Here is an 18914-nt window from a genome sequence, read left to right on the forward strand (position 1 = left end):
CCCTGCCCTGTTCCCTTCTTGTCGTGAAGTTTGGAGCTGCTGGGGAGTCCGGCACAGTGACGGATGGACCCGCTGTGCAGCGAGGCAGTTCTCCCACCCTGTATGTATCTGAAAACGTTTTAAAGCTCATTTCAGAAGAAGAATTCGCAGTAAGAAGTCTGAATCTTAGTCTTCAGACTGGAGATGCGTTGTTTCTAAATTATGTTTTAATTGTCCATAAAATATTGCCTGTGCCTGGGGTTAAAATTGGAACACTTCGACTGCACTTGGGCACATTTAGGATGAAAACAACGAACAAAGGAAACGGATTGGATCGGCAGTGAAATGAGCAGTTAAGGAGCAGGAGGCTTTTTGGGGTCGCTTTTGGGGTCATCTAACTGTGGTGTTTAGCTTATGTAAATGGAATTTTCTGTTTGTAAAACTTGCAGTTACTTGTTTTAAGTGTTCTAAGAAACTGCCTCAAGTTAATTTCAAGTTACTAGATAACAGCAGCAAAACCAAGCACGTGGTGAAAGTAGGCTTCAGATTTTTTCACTGTCACAATCCCAGGGTGGCTGAGGCCGGCAGGGCCCTCTGGAGGTGCCACCCGTGCCCAAGCAGGGACACCCAGAGCAGGGTGCCCAGCACCACGTCCAGGCGGCTTCTGAAGGGCTCCAAGGAGGAGACCCCACAGCCTCTGGGCAGCCTGTGCCAGGGCTCCGTCACCCGCACAGCACAGAAGGGCTCCTGGTGCTCAGGGGGAGCCTCCTGGGGGCCAGTTTGTGCCCAGGGCCTCCTGTCCTGGCACTGGGCACCACTGAGCACAGCCTGGCTCCGTCCTCCCTGCACCCTCCCCTCAGGGATTTACAGGCAGTGATGAGATCCCCTGAGCCTCCTCTTCTCCAGGCTGAGCAGTCCCAGCCCCTTTCCTTCTAGGAGAGCTGCTCCAGGCCCTTTTTCATGGCCCTTTGCTGGACTCTCTACAATATGTCCAGGTCTCTCTTGTACCGGGGGCCTCAGAACTGGACACAGTGCTCCAGGTGTGGCCTTGTCAATGCTGAGGTCATTCTCAGTTGTACAGGGATTAACTGGATTAAATTACAATAACATATCTAAATTAAGCCTTTGGAAAATCTTTTATACCAGATGATGCCCCAGCCTCTGCATTCAGGCATGTTTTGAGATACAAACTCGAGGGCTTAAGCTTTGTTAAACAAGCAGATCTTCACGAGCACCTGCTGACCTTTCCTAGGTAGTCTTTTTCTGCTGATGAAAATTGGATAGATGTGGTCAGCTTCATTATAGATGCAGATGTCTGGCTTGTAATTTAGCTTCTGGCTAGACTTATTATTTAGATTTTTCTCTTCAAAGGCTGTTGTCTGCATGCAAATGTAATCTTAGGCTGTTCTGCATTGTGATAAGAATCGGGGTGTTGCTAGCTGCTTTCCATGCGAGTTGGTGCTGCTGCTGAGCACTTCTGACCTGTGGGGCTGTAACGGGCCTGTGAGTTACCAGCCATCTCCAAGAAAGCTGTGTAGGACGGGGACCTGCTTGTTTTTGGAGCGATGGGTGGTTCCTCTGGTGCACGCGTGCTGTGGCCCCGTGCAGTCTTCAGTGGCAGCTCCCCCACGAGCCGGGGCACCTGCTTCCGCGTGTCTGAATGCATAACAGAGCCACTTCCTTCCTAATCCACCTGGCTTGCTTCATCCCTGCCTTATCAGGAAGATAACAAATAAGGGAGGGCTGAGCCTGCCTCTCCTGTCTGACACGGGCGATGTGAATGCGGTCCTGCTGGTAGGATGGCTGCGGGAGCTCGGGGGGTGTGGGCGTGCCAGGAGCAGGGATGACAGCAGAGCTAATTGCCGGGCTGAGAACATGGAGGCACGAGTAAATTAACGCCGTCTGGAAGGAAGACCTGGTCTTTCGGTCCATCGTGAGCAGCAAAGTGCTGTGGGGTTTGCTGTAGAAGGAAAGGCAACCAGCTCCAGTGAGAACTGGCTGTAGAGGGGCTGTAGTCTTCTCTCAGACTCTTCTTCCGAAGCTAAAGTTGCTAATAAAAAACATTTTTTTTTAAAAAGTCTGTAGTGGTGTTACTCATTGTGTGCATCTAACCTGACCTTTGTTATATATAATGTGGTATTTTGAGTAGAGGGATCTTAAAGGTTAGCAGAACCAACACCTGGCTTTTAAACAAAACTGAGTTCTGTGGTTCAGCAAAATGGAAACAGCACTGCATGCACGGAGGGAAGCCTCAAAGAGTCCATTCTGAATTACAGTTCATTTTTGGCTTTTAGTGGTGTATAAGTCAATGTGCAAGTCCTCTGGAAGCAGAGCAGAGTTGCCCTCTGTCAGGGAACTTGCTTCTGGATGCACGTAGTGTGTGAAATGCAGAGTTTATCATCTACCACCATGGAAGCTGAACGTGGTAAATCTGATAAGAGCGAACCTAACCTAAAGAAAAACATTTTACTTGTTGCACGAAATATTTGATGCAATTCAAATGAGGCTTGCTCGTGCCTAACAAAGCAGCCCCCACAGGTTGGGTGGTGGAAGCCGGTGGGATCAGGTTTATGGGTGGGTGGAGATGCCAGGGCTTGAACAGCACGAGTGTGGTGGCAAAGAGGTCACCGTCACCCTTCCATGTCAGGGACAGGAGCTGCTTGGGAAGGAAGTGTGGACGTGGCACTGAGGGATGGGGTTTAGTGACGGGGTCGGTAGGTCAGGCTGGTGCTTGGACATGATGATCTTGAAGGTCTCTTCCAACCTAGGTGGTTCTGTGCATAGCAGTTACTGCTGCAGCTGGTCAGCACATGCAAGGGAATGGTCCTGCTCAGGTGCAGGGTGCGATCCTTAGTGGTTACAAATACCAGAGACTATTTTGTGTAGTTAAGACAGGCAACTTCCCGTGCTTCCAGCTGTGGCATCCCACAAACAGGAATGGGAAAGGAACCGTGCTTATGGTTTGGGTGAATTTGGAAATAACTTAGTAAAGCAAGCACAGAGACTGCAATCTGCTTGTAGCGGCGAGCATCGGCACGTCTCGTGCGCGTCGCCTGGTTTTGGTCTGGTAGGTGGGGCTCAGCAACAAGCTCCTGACACCAACGCTGCCGCCTGCGAGGCTTTATCTGCAGTTTCTGTGTCGGATCTGGTGCTATCTGGCAGTCTGCGTGTTAGGAGGCTGTGTCGGAGGTGTCCTTACTTGTCCTCCTGCGTGTGCAAGCATCAGTGCCGGTGTACAAATGACCGGTGTGCCAGGCTTCTGCACCTGCCGGTTTGGTGGTGGATGCCATGCGTTACAACTCTGCAGGAGGCTAGAGGAGAGCTTGGGGCACAGAACCTGTACAGAATCACAGAACGGTTTGTGTTGGAAAAGACCCTTGAATATCATCTAGTTCCAAGCCCCCTGTCACTGGCAGGGACACCTCCCACCAGATGAGGTTGCTCAAAGCCCCATCCAACCCTACTTTGAATGCTTCCAATGATGGGCCATCAACAGCTTCTCTGGGCAACCTGTTCCAGGCTCTCACCACCCTCACTGTGAGAAATGTCCTCCTTACATCCAACCAAAACCTATCCTCTTTTAGTTTAAAACCACCGCACCTTGTCCTGTTACTTCAGGCCCACGTGTCTGAGTAAGTATCAGATCATAAGATGCTATTTTATTTTTGGCAACTTGATTCTTTTTGTTTCCCAGCCTCTCCACAAAGAAGAAAGGGAAAGCTTAAATGTTTTGATTTGGGGAAAATAGAGGAATAAGAATTGGAGAGTTGCTGGTATTTTATTTTCACCCAGATGTTTCACACGAGATGTTCCCCTTCTTCTGTTGTCATCCCTTTGCTCTCATGCGTTCCCACCCATACGTAGGTGCAAGGTAGGAGATCTATCATCCAACCTCCTAAACACTTTGTTTTCTGCTTCCTAGCAGAAGTGCTGACGTGGGTTAGATTCGGCTTGCCAGCACGGTGCGATGGTTTCATTTGCTGCAGCCCGTCGTTCCTGCGCCAAACGTCCCGGCGTGGGCTGACGTGCCTGTGGTGGTGTCACCCCAGATGACACACCACCCGCCGTGCATCACCCTGGTTTGGGTCCAACTCCTGCCAAAATCTCACACCCACCGCCATTGCTGCTGCCAGCCCAGCTCACCGCAGGGGGAAGTGGGCATCCCATGCCGTGCTGGACCCGCTTGTCCTTGATGCCCAAAGCGCTCGAGGCAGAAGAACGCTCTGCCCACTGCTGTTGTTGACTTTCTTGGTCCTGCCGTGTGCCAGATGCTCTCCGGGCATGTAACCTCCTACCAAATCGGGGGCAGGAGTTTGCCTTGGTGTGAGGTCACTCCGTGTTTACCGTGGAGGGAAAGCATGCGGTTCGTAAAGCCTCTGCCAGGCACCACCCTGCTTATTACAGAAACTGCTGCACGTCCCCGCTGAGATAAGGGCTCCTTTGTTGCTTTGCTCTCTGTAGATGTCCGGACCTGCCTTCTGCAACAGGCCTGAAAGGAAAAAAAATAAACAGGTAAAGGAGTAGGGGAGGTGACTCACAGAGGAGCGACTGGTTCGGGGCAGGGTTTGGAGCTGTGGCGTGCTCCTTCCTGCCGCCTGCCTCTCCCCGCAGCCAGTGGGAACCTGTCCCACCCGTGCTGTGCTGGGGCAAGGGGAGCACCTTCGGTGGTGCTGCGGCTCCAGGCAGGCTGCACCAGGCTCCTCCTTGTCCAAGTCTTCTGCTCTGCAGTGTGCGTGGCTGGTATGCCGGTCTGGATGCCCAGAGCTGCAGATCTGGATGTTAAGAGCTGCGTTTCTTGGGTGCTGGGGTAAGGGAGAACACGGTGTGCACACCCAGTGACAGTTTGGAGCAAACTCCTGTCAGTGGCTAAGCAACCGCGGCTCTGTTGATGCACACAGATGCCGAAGGAGAATTACAGGCGTGTTTTGCTGGTGCCTGGTAGCCAGACCAAGGTTTTGTTTAAAATGTGAAGTAGCACCGCGGGTGGGATTTTCCTGCTGTAATCCGTGTAAGTGCCTGTGCTGGAGCTGCAGGAAGCCATGGGGGAAGGAGCGACAGCGGGGAGAAAAAGGAGGTTCGGGGCTGTTCCTGCAAGGAGCAGCTTCTGGCCTGTAAAGCTCTCTGTGGTCTAAGCCCCTGCTGTGCCAGAGCCCGCCTGCCCCAAAATGGCATCTGTGTGGCTCCCAGTTGGCTTGGTCTCAGTGCCCCAGCTTTGCTGGTGGGATGCGATTCCCCATGGAGCAGCAAAGCTGATGTGAGAGCAGATTCACAATTTGCTTGGTGTGGAAAACCATTGGGGAATGGTTGGGTACCCGGTGCAAGAGCAAACACCAAACTGTCAGTGAGACCCAGTGGTGCCACTTGGTCAGAATAAGGGACGGAGGAACCACCAGTGTTAGTCATGGCCAGCCAAAGCTGTGCACAAGCAGCATGGGGTTCCTCTCTCTTCCAGTTCAGCTCTCTACAGACAAGAAGCTATAAAACTTTCATCCCATTTTGGTTCAATGAATGCCAGCTGCTTTGGCAATAAAGTACCACCCCAGATGGGGGGGTGTTGTTATTTCAGGGCTGTTGGCTCTCTGGGAGAGGCACCTCAGCTCCTCGTGGTCAGTGGTAGGCTTGGAGCAGGAGCTGCACTGCAGAGCCTGACCCACAAAGGTGGGGATTGCATCTGAGATTGTATTGCTCTTCGGGCCTTTTTTATATTCATGGCCCTTTGCTGGACTCTCTCCAGTATGTCCGTGTCGCTCTTGTACTGGACATGCTCCAGGTGTGGCCTCACGAGGGCTCAGCAGAGGGGAGGGGTCACCTCCCTTGGCCTGCTGGCAAAGCTCTGCCTGATGCAGCCCAGGCTACCAGGTGGATGTGGCCTGGAGGAGGCTGCGGCCCATGGAGAGCCCCCGCAGGAGCAGGCCCCGGGCCGGAGCTGCAGCCCGTGGAGAGGAGCCCACGCAGGAGCAGGGGTCTGGGGGGAGCTGCCTCTCGTGGGGGACCCGTGCTGGAGCAGTTTGCTCCTGGGGGATGGACCCCGTGGTACGGAGCCGTGTGGGAGCAGTTCTTGAAGAGCTGCTGCCTGTGGGCAGCCCCCGCAGGCTCAGTTAGGGAAGGATGGCAGCCCATGGGAGGGACCCCATATCGGAGCAGGGGCAGAGAGGGACCGTGAAGGAGTGGCGGAGATGAAGTGGTAGGGAATGACCACAGCCCCTGTTCCCCTGCATGGCTTGGGGGGAGGAGGTGGAAGAGAGTGGATAGGGGGGAAGGTGTTTTTGGCTTGTTTTTAGTTTCTCACAGCTCTAAAATGTTAATAGTATGTAATAAAGTATATTAATCTCCCAATGCTGAGTCTGTTTTGTCTGTGACGATAATTGTTGAGTGACCTCCCCATCCTTATCTCAACCTTTGAGCCCTTTCCATTGTATTTTCTCCCCCTGTCCCTTTGAGGAGGGGGAGTGAGAGAGCTGTTGTGGTGGAGCTTAGCTGCCCAGCTGGGCAAAACCACCCCAACAGGTCCTGTTTACTCTCCCATGAGCAAGAGCACCGACACCCATGGTAAAGGCACGAGGGCTGTGTCTGGATGTGCACATGGGGAAGGGCTGGTGGTCTGTAGAGATGTGTGGACATCAGGTTCTTGATGGTGTTCCTGGATAGGTCCCACATGAGGATGTCACCTGCTTGTCCAGGATCCAGAGCCAGGAAAGAAGTCTTCAATTGCCTCTTTTCTCCTGCTCTGACCCTGTGCTTTGTGCCACGATCTCTCCAGAGCATTTCTCTGGGGCTCTTCTTTAGCCCAAGTCCATATGAATACATCCCTGCTGCTCGGCGTGGAAGGACGCAGGAGACGGCTCCCACCTCCTGCCCAGACCAGGGACTGCCCATGGCAGCTGTGCCAGCGCACCAGTGCACAGGGTTGTAGGATGGAGCCCAAAACCCATCGCGGGAGAGGAGCCAGGCTTCGGCAGGCATCCAGCTCTTTGCCGTAGCGTTACTGCAGCGTGCTGTGAGGCGACTGACTCTTCTGCTCTGTGTAAAATGCAGAACTCGTACTTGATTATTTATCTGATGATGTGAGGGAAGTGCTAAGTGAGCAATCTTCTCCCCTGCAGGCTGCATGTGTGGGCTTTTGTTTTTAGGAGGGAGAGAAGAAAGATCTGAAGATACAGCAGCCATTTGATCTGCAGCCGCGCTCTGAGGTGGCTGAACATTTGCTCTGTTGTGTACACGGTTAGTTTATCAAAAGCCTTATCGCAGAAGGAGATCGGAGAGGAGGCTCATGATTCAAACCGAGCGGGCACCTCGAGGCGGGGCACGGAGAGCAGCAGGCAGGGGAGCCTGGCAGCAGGGAACCCCCGGCCCTGCCGCTCTTTTCATGGCCAAAATCTCACTCAAAGCGCCCCCCCAGTGCCCTGCCTGTGTGCCCCTGATTTTGGCGAGTGGTGTCGAGGTGTTTTTGTTGTGCAAAGGCTGCAGAGGGCAACGGAAACAGCTGGCTCTGGATGTACTGGGTGTTCTTCTACAGCTTCACCACCCCACAGTAATGTCAGGTTTCATTATGCAGCAGGTGGTTTGGGAGGAAAACGGAAAACACGAACCCTAAAGGCTCCCAGACTGCAAAAGAAATGAAGAGCCCTAGCGCTCTTTGCATTATATGCAAATGCTCGCTTTTTAAGTGTTGGCTTCTGATCTTTGAGTGGCTGGGAGATGGCAGCTCTGCGAAAGGTGCTGCGGTGCTCCTGCTTTTTATTTGCTATTTGACAGCTTTGGTGCCTGTCCTGGCTAAGCCACGGTGTAGCTGATGGCTTTGAAGCCCTTTCCAAAGCTGAATCCTGATGTCTTGAGTGCATCTCCATGCTCTCCTCGCCTCTACTTCTCCTCCTTGCATCAATCGCTCCCTTGGCTTCCACAGTAAATGGCATAATGGCCTGAAAGCACAAACCTTTTAAGCAAGGCAGGCCCCTCATGATTAATAATTTAAGAGCATCTCCAAGTACCAGCCCTGGGGGGCACAAGCTGCCTCAGGGGAGGACCAGGATTTTTTTTTTTTTCACTGCTTCCTCCTCCTATGCAAGCAGGGAAGAGCTGAGAGCCTGTGATACAGCTGGATTAAATGTTATGTGGGCGGCAAGGGAGCATAGTCTGTGTTGCCCAGTGCCAGCAGCCAGTGGGCATATTTAGGGCTGATGAGATGCTACAATGCTGAGATGAAGAGATGCAAAAAAAAAAATAAAGGGGATGACAGCCAGGGGAGGGGTTGCACAGGTAAAAAGCAACGATATGCATGGAGAGACAGGCCTGGAAGTAGGACCAGAAAGAGGAAGGAGGATAGATTGGAGAACATGAAGTTAAAATGGGCAAACAGCAGTGAAGAACCAGGATTTGAGATGTGATTTGCTTGGGCTGACTCTGGGGCTGCTGGATGTTACTCTTGGTGGGGGGGTGTCTCTCCCCAGGACAGGTGGATACAAAGCCATAGTGATACAAAGATACAAAGCAGAGTGATGATGTAAAAATTAGTAGTGATTGACTAATAAAAATGCTGTCTGGGAGGGAGGCTGAAGTGGATCCACCAAGGAGCACTTACTGCTGATTTATTCTACTGAAAGGGAGGGTCTGCTGCTCCTCTGGGGCCAGGGCTGGGGCATTCTCTGCTGTGTCCCTGCCATGTCCCCAAATGCCTCTTCCCCCCCCCCCAAAATCCTTCTCACCCCTCAGCTTTGCACCTCGCTGCTGACAGAGAAAACGGCTTTAAATGGGGCTGCACCTGGAAAGGGGGAGGATGTCCAAGCGTAGTTAATTTTGGAGGCCCAAATCTGAGCTCTTACTGCTGGGTGATAACCACCCACACCCACGTTAAAATGCAGCAGTCATGTTTGTGGCTTGCATTTGGTTTATTTACTTATTTTTAAATAAGGACATGGTTTCTGGCAGTGTGACGAAGCATGCAGGGAACCAAAACACTGCTCCCAACACGCAGGTCTGACTTAGCCACCACCGGCAGGCGACCGGTCGCACGGGATTTTCAAGGCCGAGCTGGTGCCTGGCCAAATACCAGCCTCACAGCACCCCCCTGGGTGCCTGCGGCCTGTTTTGCACAGCTGCCTGCCAGGATTTGGAATAGGGACGTATCTGTTAGCACGGTCCTGCCGTCACCCAGTTCCTGAGGCACGCGCTCGGGTTTGGGGCAAGGCCTGCGGAAACACCCGCGGGTGCTGGGCGCTGCTGGATCCGCGGGGGCCGCGCGGCGTCGGGCGGGTTGTGCTCCACCAGCTCCCTCCTGCATGAACCAGAAAACCTGCTTGGGGTGCTTAGGGCTGAGTCACAGCCGGCCTGCCCTGCCCAGGCTGTGTCCTCGTTCCTGCCAAGGGCCTGGGCTGAGGGGATCAGCCACCGGCGGCTTCTGCCTTAGGGAGGAGCAGAGCGGCCGTGAACAGGCATTGGCGAGCTGCTAGGCCCGCTGAATTACAGGGAGCCTGGTGGATGAGTACCGGTTAACCTGCTTGCTCCGAGGGAAATGACTGGAAATCACAAACGCTCTCTCCATTTAAATATTACTCATTTGTTTCAACCTGTCGCAAGAGGGCAGGCGGGAACGGATGTGGGAGCAAGCACTGATTAGCGCTAATTGGCACCGCATGGGCTTGTTGGAGCTCATGTTCAGCCGGACCTGAAGGCGGGGGACACTGCTGGGTCACAAGGAAGGTCTTGTGCCCTCAGCAAGAAGGCTGCCTTCGTTTTAAGTATCATAGCCATTGAACCAGGCATGTGAGATACTGGGGCCAGGCTTTCTTGCTTGGGTCTCTCTGGTCCAAACTCACTTTGGGCACCAGTCAAAGGCACGTCTGAGAGTTTCACCTGTCCTCTCCAAATGCAGCGTTACCCCTATTCCAAGTGATATTAGCTCCTGGAGAGCGCCAGTAAAACATGGGAACACCAAGCTTTACAGCGGTGCAATAAAGCACACAGTGCAAAATAAGCAGAACAAAGCCTCGTGTATGCTCCAGCGTAGCACTCAGATCTCTGTCCTGCAAGCTCAGAGGAAGGCCTTTTGCTGGCCACAGCCTCTCTCACGTGAAGACAGGAGCCTGAGCACAGCCTCATGCCTTCCCTCTGCGCCCACCAGCCGCCGGTGGCACACACCTGCAGTTTCAGGAGCTGCGGTCGAAAGATGCCTCAGACAGGTTTCAGGCTGAAGCCACAGAAACTGCTTTTTGAAAGTCTTCTTGAGCGGGGAAGACAAACAAAGGAATTATTGTCTTCTCTTGCTTGCTGATAGGCGTTTCCTAAAAAAAAAAAGGAATGAAACCAGGCTTAGACAAGTGTACAACCTGCTTGGAGCACCAAAGCCATGAGCCGTAGCTTCTTAGGACTTTTGGCTTTTCTCATTCCTGCGCTACCTGAGCTTTCTGCAAGCACAGTATTCCCCAGGGGAATCAGCATGTGCTCACACCTGCAAATAACTCACGTGGCCTGTCTGTAAAGTGGCCGTGTCCTGAGCTGGTGGGCGAGCATCCCATGGGGTGCGCATCCCTCCAGGCCCTGCTCCATCACGGGTGAGGGAGGGCCTTTTCCTGGCTTCAACAAGCATGTGGTGGGCTGTAACTAGACCAACAAGACATTTCTTTTGCTCTCTACAGACTGTCCAAATGACAGCAATTGCCCTCTTCAGCAAGGCTATCAGTCATTTTTAGTGAGGACCTCCCTGTGCTGGCCACGTGGCTACAGGTCTCATGGAGAAGTCACCGTCCAGAGGCAGGGACTGAAGGCAGGAGAGATGCAGCCCTGAGCCAAGAGGAACAGAATCACTTCTGGGACAGGAGGCAAAGCCAGAACAAATCCTCCCTAATTTGTCTGCAAGAAAAAGAAATGCCTGCAAATTTTAACCACAACATTTTAACGTATCTTTTTTTTACCCTCTCTGGCAGGATGGAGAGAGCTTGTGCATAGCCCTTTGTGCCCCGTGCTCCTCACTGTCACCTCTCCTCACCGCAGCATCCACTGTTTCCCCCAGCAAGTGCCTGCCAGCAACATGGGGGTGGCAGTGACAGTACAGCTGTCAAAACCCCAGCTCCGTGTCAAATAAGCAGTCTCCTAGCTGTCTTCTGCTCTGACGGCAACAGCCTGTGACGGTCACGTTTGTGAGCTTCAGCTGCTTTCACCGACCAGAGGAAACATCTGCATGTTGATGTTTGCAGCTCCAGAGGTGATCCCCTTGCATTTTAGATGCACCACGCTTTACACAGACATAAAACAGCTGCAGTAGTAGGTGTGCTCCTTACTCCAGTGTCTCTCATGTATGAGCTACCTAAATACCAGTTTGGTGAAAGGACATTCATAGACAACCCCACCAAAGTTTCTCCTTTTTGGTAGATTCTTCCATCTCAATTTCCTGTATTCCTTATGTATAATTAGCATATCAATTAGTTCAGCTGTAACTGATGTATCTAGAGGTGCTGGCTGCAACACATGTAGTTGAACACCCAGAATTTACAAGGAGCTAAAGACAAAGCCAGTCTACTTGATCATTTATGCTACTTTTTTTTGCATCTGCAGAAAAGGGTTCCTAAAAAAAGCTTTGTCACACTGCAAAAGTGGTGAGTATGCAGTACATGAATGGATGTTTAAGTACACAGAAGATGCCTGTAATGTTCTTTAGTCATTTCTAAATGCTAGGCACTTCAAGGAGAGCAGCTTTGTTTGCAGTGCTTCTGCCAACCTGGCAGCCATCAAGGTATGCGATATTTCAGTAATTTTGAAAACGTGGTTTAAAAAAAATGAAAGGGGACGAGCCCCCAGTCAGCCTTCCTCCCTCCTGTGGTGTGTCACTGCCCCAGAATTTGCCTGAGGGAGGATCTGGCATGTAACATTTCGTAACTAGAAAGAGGGACCCGACGTCATTTTGGGGAGGGTGACAGAATCTCTCATTTATTTCTTGTGACTTTTCTGGAGGTGTAGGAAGCACACACCAAAAGTCACTGCAGCAAGCGATTTCAGATGCAGTTATGAAGTAAACCTGCTTAAAATGCCAGTGAGAGTATGGGCACAGCATTTTGCGAAAGATTAAATGAATTTAATTGCCTGTGTTGAACTAATGCAATTCTGCAGTTAGATAAGCTCTTGAGGTATCATTTTTAAACTGGTTTCCTTCGGATTGTATCAAAGTCTGGAAGACTGCTCTAATTTCTGGCTTCCTAACCCTAGACAGAGCTTAAAGGGATGATGCAAAACCACCCCAGCTGGTTTGATGTAACCAGCAGGCTGCAAAACACCAAACTGGTCCTAGTGGGAAGCTGTCCTAGAGCCAGCACACCTTGCCTAGTTATAGGATGTAGTTATAGGATGTAGTTATAGGATGTTCCATAGCTCAGTCGCAGGCTCAGTTTAGAGGAATGCACCAGCCACATGTCTTTATTTTGCCTTTAATCAGTGGCAAAGGAAGATTTCATGGGTTTGCAGTTATAGGCTAACACCATTTATTCATGACTTATTCTGCTGCAAGGGGAGGCTGTTTTGGGGAGCAGAAGTCCCCAGGGAGCAATCAGCAGTGCTGGTGGTGGAGGGTGTACATGTGTGCTGCTCTGTTCCTCCCACCCATATGTTATAACCATGAAAATACCAAAAACATTGAGCTGTATCAATGTCAGCATCACAGGGAGCCAGTGAGGCCCGTAGGGTGCTTAAAGCAAGTAAACAGTAAGCAAACACTTAGGAGCCTTAAAATCCTCATCTAGTGGGTGAGTCCTCTGACTCTCACTCTTCCCTTGGTTCCAAAATATACACTTAATAATGATACACAGGGATACCTCCATTTTCAGCTGCAGCTGCACAGTGAGAAGAAACCGGTTTTGCATCAGCCCCTAAAGCTTCCCCAAGCTGGAAAGTGCTTGGTGCTGCGGGGAGGAGAAACCTCTTGTGCAGGCACTGCTGTGCTCCTCGGTGAGTTACCCTGTTTAAGTGCTCTTCTTGCTGTTATTGAGCATCAGCATCATCGTCGAGCGTCATCCAGCACTTACCGAGCCCTCCGCAGTGGCCAGGGGGGTCACTTGATCCCTGCCCAGCCGTTTCATCCTTTAATTCAGGTTAATGCTCCAAAGAAATGCTGTGCTTATCCCCATTGTATAACCACACTTCAGACTGTGCTGCCCGGGGACGTTTCGGTGCCTGCAGACCTTATTTTAGCATCAGCTGCTGTCGCAACTATTAAATTCCTGGTGTTATCGTATTGATTTATTTTATGAATTAAAGGGAGACAATTTCTCAGTGTTGTAAGACGTAAAAATCTCTGTGCCAGGGCCATGTTCTATTCACAGTTATTTAAGCCTTTGCCTGTAGCTTATTCTACTTCTTATTTTCTTTATCTTTCTGTGCTTTCCTCACAGATGTGATCTGTAGGGTCTTTTAAGACTTGGCAGTTAACAGAGATCGCCTTTATTTTAGGCACTTCAAGCAATGCAAGTGGCTACTGACTGTCTGAATTCTTAAACCTTTAAAAAAATAAAAGCTCCTGTTGGGAGCCTTTTACTTTGCATTTGGGTCCAGGTCGTGGTGCATGAAAGGAAATGTGAGGCCAGTGGCTGGCAGGATGGCAGAGTGCCATCCATGCAGGGGAGCTTCTCGAGGGATGGGCAGCGCAGGCAGGGATGTTCAGGGTGAACTCAGCGCTCATCTACACCTCGCTGGATGGCAGGGACTCGAGTGAGGATGTTTGTACACGAGTATGCTAATGAGCCATAATTTACGTACTGGTGCTGAGTCAGAGTACATTACAGTGAAAAGATTTCCCTGCAAACATCTTTGCATTTCACTAAGAATTTGCCTCTGGATTTTGAAAGCCACAGCAGCTGTTGCTGCCAAGCTTGTGGCCTTGCTTGCAGACCTTGCTTTCAATCTGCAAACTCTTACTTATTTATTTTTATTTTTTTTTCCCCAGTGCAGATTCCTGCAAAGCAAATTGAAGGCTGCTGACAACAGGCTTGTTTTGCTTAGTTACTCTTCCTGGGCCTCTCAGATGTGGTCTGTGACCTCCTGGGGCCCAAAGCTGATCAGGGCCCGCAGCAGAAGACTGCACTCCAAGAGCAGCAGGCTCCTTCTCTGTCAGAAGCTGAGTGGGATGGCTGTAAAACACAACAGTTAAGTTGTTGAGATTCACTGAGAAGCTAAATTTACTGCCTTGAAGCTTGCATTGCAAGCGTGCCCTGAGCTTTTCCCAGACCGAGATAAGATTTTTTTTTTTTTTTGGAAGGAAGTAGCTTCACGTAGCTTCAAGTCTGTAAAGAAAACAGCAAACAGGAAAGAAAAAGAAAGTGTGGGAAGCAATGTTTTATTTTAAAATGGTTTAAGTGTGAATGTGCTCAGTTAAGGGGAGACTGTTTATAAGTACAGAGAGGGACTGGGAGCGCTGTTAGCCTACTGAGATCCTCCCATCTTCTCCCACAGTGTTCTTGGGCAGACTACAGCCCCAGCTTTCAGGTAGCAGGGAGAGAGGGATGTTCCTCCTGCTCCTCGTGGGCACAGAAGCCCTTGCTGCCCTTCGTTGGCCATAGACTATATCCACAGCAGCCCCTCAGACCAGAGGGAGAGCTCTGGTGGCAACCGTGCCACCTGTGCTGGGCCCAGCGGAGCGTGCGGCCTGCCCTCGGCGATGCCTTCCAGGGCCGCTTTTACGCAGCTCGTTTGAACACGGCTGTAGGAAGATAGGAAAACGTGTCATTTCAGACAAGCTAATGAACCCCCTTTTTCAGGCCTTGGTCCCTAAAATAGCAGAACAGGAAATGTGTAACTCGCAGCATCTGACAGAAAAGGAAAGTAGCTGCTCAGTTCTTTTATGGCCTGTCAGGTATCGGACAATGAAGTGAGAATGTGCTGGAGCAGGCCTGATGAGGTGCTCCTGCTGTCCCGTGCTATTAGGCTGTTTGTTTTTCCCCTATTTAAAGGTGTCGTTTGTCTTATGATGGATCCTGAAAATACCCTGGGTAACCAAATGCCTGGAGCTGGCTGGGAACCCTCGGTAGCGAATTGTTATTGTAAGGTCTGAGAAACCATTTGACATCTGGAAATTATCCGCTTTACAAACATATCCTTTATAAAGAAGTAATACTCCCCAGGTTTTGGGAGCGATTTCCAATATACTGCAGGGGGAAAAGCAATCTTTTGCAAAAACAGAGCGACTGAGGATTTTCGCTTACACCAGCAGCCCTTGCGTGCAGCACCTGGCTGGGTACCGCGGGCGCTCCGACTGCTGCCAGCTGTGTCAGCGAATCCTCCCGGGCTCGCCAGGCAGGGGATGTGCTGCACCCACCCCCGGTTTGCTGAACAGATGGACCCCCGTATCTTCTTGGCTTGAATTGTCTCGGTAATTCAGTTCCAGAATGTTCTCTTCGCAATTGCCCAGGACAGATATGTTTTATTGCTCTTCAGAAACATTGTTAGATTCTTTTATACCACTCTCATTTTTCATAGTTTAATTGTTTCCAGCCTTCCTTACTGGAATTGAACTAAATATATATCTTACATGGAAAAAAAAAAAAGTGAAAAAAGGTGTTTCAGACATATGTAGGAAGATGCAACTGAAAGACTGCTTTAAAGTGGTTCCAATTCTCAATTTTAGTTTGAATAAAGTTTTGAGAAAATCTGAAATGACTTTGCAGTATACTTTGGGGAAGAAGGGAGGAACAAAAGCCATAATTCATAGAAAAATCAATGCAGAGGATGCTACAATTTTCTGTTAACTCTTCATTTCAGCCACCGAGGAACATGTATTGTATTGAAGGTGCCTTGCTGTGCTGTAGGCTCAGGGCAGATGAATTTCCCAAGATATACACAGAAATCAGAAAGAAACAGCCATCATATGTCAAAGACTAACTCATTACACCACAAAAAATATTTCTATCTTACATTTGTAAACCAGATGTTTCACTGATTCAAAGCATGTAAACCAATGCTGCAACAGTTCTTACCCCCAAAGTGGTGGAACTGGTCTGTGCCAGCTCTGTTACAAAACCCCTCATCGAAAAATTAAACCAGATATTGCAGTGCGGAATAGCATTAGGATTCAGGAAAGGCTCATACTTCTGTAGGGGTAATAAGACTAATAATGACTCTTACTATGAAGAAGCTTTTATTTTTAAAAGACACACGCCCTCCTACTTCAGTGTCCAAGTCAATCTCTTCCTGCAAGTGAGAGTAACATGTCACTTCCAGGAGACCATAATACACCATGGTAAGCATTATTTTGGATAACCAGCCTCCGGATATAATCTCTTCCTAAATCCTTCTGCATGCGCAAGATCATACTCTGATTACATTGATGTGAAGGTCTTCACAGGAAGGGGCAAGCAGCTATCACAGGCAGCACTCACATCAGTTTGTTCTGCTGAAGCTATCTACATGCTTTTTCTTACCGGCATCCTGAGCAGTCCGCTCTGCCAAGATAAGGAGTTTGATACTAAATTCAATCTTCCTGTCTGGGCTAGCTGCTTCCCCCTTCCTGTGAACGCTGTTTACATCAGCACAGTCAGGAGAGAGTCCTCTGAGCAGTCAGAGTGCTGACTATCCCAAAGCTTCTCTGCCTCAGCTGAAAGACTGAATTTAATTACTACCACGTACATTTAATTATCTCATAGTAAGGCCATATTGCTTGCCTTTAAATAGAGATTGAAAAATTCAGTAGACACTTTATGACTATCCTACCACCTAGTTAGCATTTTTTCCCTCTCTGTAGACAACCACATTTTAAAGTAGATGTATTTAGGGTACTTGGGGCAAGAATATTATGCGTTTGTTTGACCAATATGAAAATGTCTTCCTCTTTGCCTCCCAGTTCTTTAGTGCAAGCTCCAAAGTTATAAGGGTTTCAGTTTCACTAAACTCTCATGAAAAACTTCAAGCTCATTTGCTTATATTTGAATAACAGTTATAAACCACTGGCTAAGAGGATTTTAGCAGCCCTGAATGAATGTAGCTCATACCTAAAACTTATCACTGGTAAACAGCTTTAAACTGCAGGAAGCCCATCTCTCAATTTTTAGAGGAAAACCCCCAAACTCAAGCGAGTCGTGTTCAGCTCACTTGTCCTTGTAGCACAGCATCCTCGTGCAAACAAACCGATACTCTCTGAGGATGTAGTTCCTCTCCTCTGCACGTTGGTTCACTGTGCAGCTCAGGGTCCCAGTGTGGAAGTGACCGAGGGCAGAGGATGGGGGTGGATTCACCCCCGTTTTCTGGGCCAGACCCCTAGGACTGCAGGTAAGTCATCCCACAAGTCTCCAGAAGGGGACACCTCCCATATGAGGTTTTTGTCCTTCCTGCTGGCAAATGTTTTGCAGTCATTTGAACTTCCTCCTGCAGCACACCATTTTTATCTCTTCTATTTAGGTGTGTCCGCTTTAGTTTAGAACTAAACAAACCAACAAAAACTAACAAATCAAAAAATACCCCACCCACAAAGCAATGCTTATTTCTTGCCTGAAAAAATGTCTCCACAAAACTTTTCTACATGCAGCTTTTCACAGTATGCCCCTCAGCCTTGCTTGTTACTACATTCTCTACCAAAACTTCTCGTTCAACTGTTTCTCCTATAAGGAAGGAAGGAAGTAAAAAAATGTGAGAGATCACTCACCTATGGTGTAACTAGGCTAAATTTAGATGATACTCTCTGCCAGCAAAATAAGCAAGTTCTAATTTTATGTTTTATATATATCTGTGCTCTACTCAAAAGCACCTCAATGCTTCAGACACCGACGCTAACTTTTTAACTACAGAAATAGTCCTAACTTCACAGGCTAATGGAGATCATGGCGATCATATTTACTTCCATCTACTGACCTACCAAAGAACCTGACGAGAGTTCAAGCTGACACAGCCTTTTAAAACTCACTCTTCACTAAGACGTTATCCATGGCTAATGGCTGATGAACCGCAAGATGCGGGTGTTTGGGAGATTCTCGCTGCCATTAGTCAGATGCTGTGCAGCATCTCCCATGTTCCACATTGCTTTCCTACACAGACAGAAACAACCTTTTGGCATTTCTGAATCTAGGCCTTTTACTATTTTCTTTATACGACCTGCCGTCTTTTCACATCTTGGGCAATGTGCTATATAAATTTTGTATTGGACATTATGAGATTCTAAATGACACAAGCTCTGCTTACCAAAATTGCTTAACGACATTTTCAGGGAAAATTAATTTGGTCTGAATGAAAGGTAAATCCTGGAGGTCCTCCATCATATTTGAGAAGTTGTGGCAGTCCAGTGAAGTCCCCTCTGACTGGAAGAAGGGAAAGATAACCCTCATTTTTAAAAAGGGAAAAAAAGGAAGAGCCAGGGAACTGACTGTAGGCCAGTCGGTCTCATCTCTGTGCCTGATAAGATCACAGAGCAGATCATCCTGGAAACTATGTGAAGGCACATGGAAAATAAGGAGGTGATTGGTGACAGCCAGCATGGCTTCACTAAGGGCAGATCGTGCCTGACAAATCTGGTGGCCTTCTACGATGGGGTTACAGCATTGGTGGGTAGGGGAAGAGCAACTGACATCATTTACCTGGACTTGTGCAAAGCATTTGACATGGTCCCCCATGATATCCTTGTCTCTAAATTGGAGAGACATGGATGTGACAGATGGACCACTTGGTGGGTAAGGAATTGGCTGGATGGTCGCACTCAAAGAGTTGCGGTCAGTGGCTCAGTGCCCAGGTGGGGATCTGTAACGAGTGGTGTTCCTCTGGGGTCAGAATTGGGACTGGCACTATCTAACACCCTTGTCAGTGACATGGACAGTGAAACTGAGTGCACCGTCAGCAAGTCTGCTGATGACACCAAGCTGTGTGGTGTGGTCCACATGCAGGAGGGAAGGGCTGCCATCCAGAGGGACCTGGGCAGGCCTGAGAGGTGGGCCTGTGTGAGCCTCGTGAGGTTCAACAAGTGCAAGGTCCTGCATCTG

Source organism: Anser brachyrhynchus (assembly GCF_964034855.1).
Source record: "Anser brachyrhynchus genome assembly, chromosome: 2".
Taxonomy (NCBI): Eukaryota; Metazoa; Chordata; class Aves; order Anseriformes; family Anatidae; genus Anser; species Anser brachyrhynchus.